General features: G+C 28.5%; 1 long non-coding RNA gene across 1 annotated transcript; it reads left to right on the top strand.

The window, feature by feature from the left end:
- Positions 1-4310: 4310 nt before the first annotated feature.
- On the top strand, positions 4311-5039 carry LOC105780014 (uncharacterized). Its single transcript, XR_008195442.1, has 2 exons — positions 4311-4662; positions 4831-5039. It is a non-coding gene; the product is annotated as an uncharacterized LOC105780014 (long non-coding RNA).
- Positions 5040-7557: the final 2518 nt, after the last annotated feature.

Here is a 7557-nt window from a genome sequence, read left to right as displayed (position 1 = left end):
ATATTTTTTATATTTTATCAATTTCCTATTTTCTATTTTTGAATTTTAATAATTCTTAAATATTTTATCTATTTTTAGATTTTTATTTTTTGATTTTCTTACAATTGACAAGAAATGTAAATATTGAGGGTTAAATTTGTTGACTTTTTAGAACATGATCAAATTGACATAATGTATAAAATTAATGATTAAATTTGTTATTATGTCAATAAAAAAGATCACATCAATATTTTGCTAATGCCATAATGGGGAATGGCCAAAAATTTAAATATAGATAATCTTGATCACAAAATAAAAAATTTTGAAGTTGAGTGATCAAAACAAAGATACTAGTACTAAGTTTCCTTTGGATGACTTTGGCAATATTAAAAATAGTGGTGGCGGTAAGATTAAATCTTTACAGTAAAATCAAAATTAGTAGTAAAATATGTGTTTGAATTCAAACACAACAATAGCGATTAGGTGAATTATAATGAGAATGAAAACGTATAGAAGGCATTAGATTAAAAATCATATATAATTAGCTTTTAGTATATATAATTGATTATATAAATTAATTTATATTGTTATTAGAAGAGAAATCCACTTACACGATGTAAAATTAAAAATATTTTTACACTATTTCATATAGTTTTGTACGATTAATATTTTAAAGATCAAACATTTGAATTTATTAATTTAATTGTACTTGTTATGTATGTAAAATTTCAAACCAAACAGATATTTGTATCATATTAATATAAAATATTGTGTATATTAATATTTATTGAATGGTAGAAAGTTGTTCACGTAAAACAAATAGTTAGTAAAACATAATTTAAGTCGAACTTAATATATATGATTTATATGAATGCAATATAAAATGTAAAGGTTTGATTTTTACATTGTTAACTCGAATCCCAATGAAACCAAGATGGAATGAAAAGGGTTGTAGAATAAATTAGTGTAAGAAATGAGAAACAATGAGTTTAAACAGGAAAGAAAGTAAATAGAATGGAAATTTCCTAGTAGACATATTCACATTTTGAACGTGATAACTTGGTCTAACCCTTTAAATAAATTGGAAGTATGAAATTAAAAATAAAATAAAATTTTGAATGAAAACAGAAACAGTTTTGAGTTAGAAAAATGAATAGATTCATTCATTCTGAAACAACCAATAAAAACAATCATGGGACTTAAACCAACCCTCTAAAGTAGCAATCCAGAGTGTGAAGAAATTATAGACACCACCAACAATAAGTTGAGTTGCTACCCAAGTCTTCAAAAATCAAACAACAAATAAATTTCCTTTTTCTTTTACTTTGTTCTATTTTTTTTAATTATTTGTGTTTTATTTTTAAATCTGCAATAAACAATATCTATCACTAACCATTTGATTTAGAGTCCGTTTGCTTATATGTATAAGGTTTTATGAAAAATGTTTTCTACATTTTCCTGCGTTTGTTTCACATAAAACAGCTTGGTCAACGGAAAATGTCTTACAGGTCAATATAAAATAAGTCATTTTTCTTATAAAATGACTTACTTTTTTTAAAAGCCTAAGTCATTTTCCGAAAAATGGCTCATTTATTAGTAATTTTATTTTTATATAAAAATAACTTAAAAAATCAAGCTTAATATTATTATGTTGATAATAAAAAATTTTATTATTAAAAATATTAATATATTAATATAAAATATTATATTTTTAATATTATTAAACAAACATATTTAATTATTTATATTTAATAATATAATAAATTATTAATATAATTAATATAATTTATTATTTTAATAAATGTTAAATATTTTAATTTTATTTTAATAATAAATTTTAAAATAATAATTTGAAATAATATTCTTCATATATTATTGAAAATATTCAATATTAATATTTTAATAATAAATATTTTTACAATTATAAACATATTAATAATAAATGTTTTGTAGGATAAAGGTTAAAATATGTCATAAGTTTATGTACTCTTCATGAATTTGCAATTTAGTCTCTTTACTTTTATTTTCAAGAATTTAGTCCTTTTACTTTTCATATTTAAGAATCAAGTCCAATTATTGACATTGTTTTTTTTTTCAAATTTGTTGATGTCACATTTTAAATAAAAAATACTCATTTGGTAGTCATGTAATTAAAAATGACGTTGTAATGAACCTGAATTTAATAAAATACTTTTAATATATGCAAAAACAATGTAAAATATAAATTTATAGATATAAAATAAACTAAATTAAATAATGAAAAGTTGAGAAAATCTCAAATTATGTTTGTTTCATTGAAAACAGTTTTTATGAAATATTTTAAGAAATCATCAAATAACGTAAAATATTTTACATGATTCATCCAAACACCGAAAAATATTAACTTTTCCAAGAAAATAAGTCATTTTCCATAAATAATTTTTCGAAGCTATTTTAGTGAAACAAATAGACCTATAGTGTCAAATCATTTACCAAGTTAATTAAAAACTAAAATTATGCTAGTTAGAGTCAAAATTTATTTTTTACAAATATTAAATTATCTATATAATTTTATTATATATTATAATTTTAAAATTTTTATTTTCTATTATTTTTAATGGTGTTTAGTTAATTTGTAATACTAATTTCTTAAAAATATAAATAAAAGGGTTATTTATCGAATTGGATAATTTCAACAATAAATAAAAACAATTAATAGATGTGGAATGCCTCTATTTTTAAAGTTGAAAGCTTGGTTAAGAAGTTTGAGGATCAAATTTATAGAATTTGTAAAAGTGAATGGTTAAATTTATTGAATTATTTAGAATTAAGATAAATTTGATAGAATAAGTAAGTATTAAGTATTAAATGTGTTGTTATTCCATCAGAAAAAGATTTTTATTATCAATTTAATGGCGGTGACTAAAATATGAACAAATTCAAACGTTAGTGCTTAAATTGAAAATTTTTAAAATTTAGTGACCAAAACTAAAACACGATTATAATTGGGTCAAGATTTGTATATCATCAAGTTTAACCGTTTTAGTTGGACTTCGATATAATTGGACTTGTAAAAAAATTGATAGTCTTGTGTTTTAATTCAAGCCAAAATTTCCTTCTTTTTCATTGTTTTCACGCAATTGCTCTAAATTTCTTGAGACAAACTTTTCAACAAAACGTTGAATTCGATTCTTGGATATTAATCTTGTGATTCACCCACTTGAAAAACTCAAATCTGTCATGATGTCCAAGCTTGTGGTGCATACACCACTTCCCTAACAATACATGAAGCTCTTCAAATACAGCATCGAAAAGACTACCAACCAAATGATAAATTGCATCAGGTCAGGTCTTCTAAGGCCACCATAAATCCCAACCGAAATCCACCCATCTTCTGAAACAAGAAGATGAGTTGGATCATCACCAGCTTTGAATCTCCATTATGCCACATCAGTCCAATTAATGCCACTAGGATGCGGAGTTGGGCCAACATAAGCTGTTCGTTGAGCTTTAAATTTGGATTTCATAAACCATTGAGATCTAATACGAAGAGATGAGTAGATGACCCTACAGTTTGAAAATGAATACCTTCACTATTGGCCTTTGCTAGATCAGGTTCGTTCTTATTACAATTCAGAAGCGCCTCAGCCTTCAGTTCACCAGCAATGATACAAGTCATTCATGAACATTGTAGGATTAAATTGGGAAATATGCCCATAAATTTTCGTATTGCAATTACCACAGTCTCGGTGGGCATCCATGCCTTTTTCTTTCCGTCTTATCCGGTTCCACTCAAAAAGACAAAACATATGCAACGAAAATTCGACAGAGTAATACAAGCTGCTTCTACAATAAACCATCATTTCCCATCTTTAATATCTATATATAAAATCCAAACAAATAGAAAATTTGATGGCTATTGCAATAACAGCTTGTTGCCAAAAAGAGTTCAAAATGCTTGTTTTTTTAGTTTCTGTAATCTGATAAGCAGCAAAAGCTGACCATGAAACCTACAATTCTGTATCTGTTTTGCCATGGCAATATAAATACCACTTTTAACTCTCTATGAATTCGTTGACATGCCCGAATTTGGACTAAGATAGCCTCTTTTCGCCTAAACTTTTCTCGACAAAAGAAAAAAGAAAATATGCATTGGGCCATATGGGGCGCTGGGAAGAAGACGAATGTAGGTAAAAGTGATAGTTCCATGTGCCGCGATGAAATAAAAAATGAAAGAGAAAGTGAATGGACATTGTTGCATACGGCTCCTCAAATGAAAAGATTATTCCCACGTGTTAGAGTATGGATGAGTCAGGAATTGACTTCCGTTAGAATTTTGTTAAGTCTAAGGCCCCTTTGGATGGCAACGCACAACAGTGCGGTGGATTTTTTCTCCTTTAATATCAGTTTGACTGCACTGGAGTCAACTGAGACAGCCTTTGGATGTGTTGGCTGCCAGCACAGTGAGAGATTTCTACTGCACTGGACAGCCTTGGGCTGACTGGTGGATAAAGCAGCAGTTAGGACAAGCTGGGGCAATAGACATATTTAGGAGACAATAATACCATTACTTTAATTTATTAATTTACCATTTTATCCTTAGATGTTAAACTAATTTCTTTCCCAATCTTATTTGTTTTCAGATTTGGGAACAAAACAGCAGAAATCTCCCCTCGTTCTTGCTGGTTTCTCCCTTGTTTACTGGTTTGTCCCTCGTTTTTGCTAGTTTCTCCCCTCTTTTTTACTTTGTTCTTGGTTGTGGGAGCTTAGGATATTCTGTTTCCTCTATCAAACTAACAAGTTAGAGATATCTTGTGTTTTTTTCCCTCTATTTTCTCATGCTCAACATTTACCTTTTTTCTCTATTGACAGGGGAAGTCTACATTTGGACGGTTGGTTAGAAAGTGTTATTCTTCCTTCAAGGTGAGTGGTTTGCTATCACTCACTGTTATTATTGTTGTTATTGTTATTGCTTTTCTTTTGAGTAGTCTGGTTCTAAATGATATATTGACCTTATCCCATAGGTAGCAACATTTTATCTTTTGATCTTTGGACCTATAATTTAGCATGGTTTACAGTAATATTATTACTAACTATAATTTTAAGTCATACACAATGAAATTACCTAAACATCTAAACTCAAAAACATTATAACTTAAAGCTTGTAGGGCACAAATCGAATTTCCAAGGCTTTTAACACTTGCTTAAGCAAAGAAAAAACACAAACAAATGCATGTGATTATTCCCGATAACGATCAAATTATACAATAGATTCAAAGTTAGAACAGAAAAAAAAGTGAAAGGAAGTCGAAAATAGTACCTCAAAGGAACTAGGATAGGAGTCAAATGGAGTCTCCCCTACTTCAATAGCATCAGTCCCCATTCAATATATATATCTCTGACTATATATAAACAAAGAACACTAGTCAAGTAATTAAACAGATCAAAAACTGCAAACAAGCTATAAATGATAAAAATTGCAAACCAATCAATCTAGGAAGAAGGAGATTTAATTCATTGACCTGAAATTCAGCTGTCTTCTCAAAGGTAGTAATCTTATGCACAAATCCAAAAGCTAAAAATACCTGCATTATTAAGTCCTTTAGAAAGATGAATGGAAAATAAATCAAGTAAAAGGACTCCAAAAAGTCATTACAACCTATAATTTCCAGTAACAAATCTGCCAAAAAATAAGGAATGGAGATAACTTCAACATACCGGGCCTTAAGCATCGAGACGAAATAATAGATAATATTAATGAATACACCTTAACAATTGCGTTGATGCATTTCATTTTCTAATGATGTTAACAAAATTATAGAACATGTAAAATCTATGAGTTTGTCAAGTACTAGAATGAAGTAAAGCATAAAAAGAAAAGGATGAAAAATTGATCTATATGTGCTAAGAATCAGCAAATCTTAAAAAAAACAAAAGCTAACAAAGGTATAAAAGATTTTACCCGAGCATAGAAGTAAACCACCATGGCACAAGTAATTCTAAAAATTCAGAAATAAATGATACCATACCAAGCAAAAAAATGAGCCAACATAGCATCTTAATCCATGAAATTTTAATATGACATAAGAAAAGAAATGTTGAAGAAACAAAGTGGCTGACAAATGATACTAAGGAACATAAGTAAAATAGTATGAGAAAAGAATTGAGGAAATTATTTTAAAAGAAAGAGGAAAAAAACAAAATAAGAAAAAAATCGAACCTTGGTATGAGGCCAAAGTTGATCAGGAGACACATGCATTGTGCAACCTTCTTTACCCGATTCCCACTCCACAACAAAGCGAGCTAAGACACCTGATCCAAAGCCTATATTAAACAAAAACAAGAGGATCCTATTTTATGTGTTCAACAAGTTATCTACATTAAAAAACCTATATTAAACAAAAATTCTGAGTGTTGAGGAGGAGTCCATGTAGCAGGGGAAAATGAATTTTAAGCATAATTGATTTCGTAATCCAGCCTATCTCCCCTAATTAACACCCAACATGAAAAGTCATTACATGTCTAGTTTTATAACAACTATGATTCCTACTGCTGCAAAGCTTGTTCTTTTTCTTGAAAGCATCAGCAGCAAAGTTTTGATGTGAAATAAGAGGTCTTTTTTCTTATTATTAAATTTCCATGTTTATGAAACGAGATGTAAACTGCTTTTAACCAAAAGCTAATCATCCAGGCAGTCTACAACACAGCTTAAATTGACTTTTGGCAATTATCCAATTTTATTTTATAATGGCAATCAACTATACGGTCTATTCATCTGTTTAGCTTCAATTAAAAACAATCCTTGTCTTTAAATTAATTAGCTTTAATGTTCTGGGCAAAAAGTTTTAGGCCATAAAGGCAGATTATTTTCTAAAACTGTAATTACATTAAAAACATAAACCACAAATATTAGTAAAAAACCTCAAACCTTAACTTATCTTTAAACCCCGCAAACAAAAAAGGCAGCAAAGTACTAAAACCAACAGATTCCTCAAAACATAAAACAAAAAAAGATCTAGTGTAAGATTCATGACAATACATGCATCTATCAATTTCATGCTATAACCACACTATTGTATTTGCTTATACCTCGCCGGTATGAGAGAAGCAACCGTGGAGAAAAGTTTCATCCATCCAATGAACAAGGTCACCAACCCAGATCGTTTTAACCTCGTCCGATTTACACCCTTGTTGCTGTTTCTGTTGTTGCTGCTACTGCTGTTGGTATTGTTGATAATGGGAATGGGAATGGGAAATGGGAATGGGAATGGGAATGGGAATGGGAATGGGAAATGGGAAATTGGAATGGGTATTGCATGGGAATAGGAAATGGGAGGAGGGAACGGTGGAAGAGGGGAATGATGGAAGAGGGGAGATGGGAATGGAGAAATTGCATTGTATTTAAAATTTTAAAAATTAAAAAATACGTGTAGTGTATTTTAAAAATAAAAAATATATATGTAGTGTATTTTAAAAATAAAAAAATATATGTAGTGTATTTTAAAAATAAAAATATATATGTAGTGTATTTTAAATATATATATGTAGTGTATTTTAAAAGTAAAAAATATATGTAGTGTATTTTAAAATAAAAAATAT

This window comes from Gossypium raimondii, chromosome 4 (assembly GCF_025698545.1).
Source record: "Gossypium raimondii isolate GPD5lz chromosome 4, ASM2569854v1, whole genome shotgun sequence".
NCBI classification, from domain to species: Eukaryota; Viridiplantae; Streptophyta; class Magnoliopsida; order Malvales; family Malvaceae; genus Gossypium; species Gossypium raimondii.
Note: the sequence above shows the minus strand (reverse complement) of the source record. Positions and strands in the feature narration are given on the sequence as shown.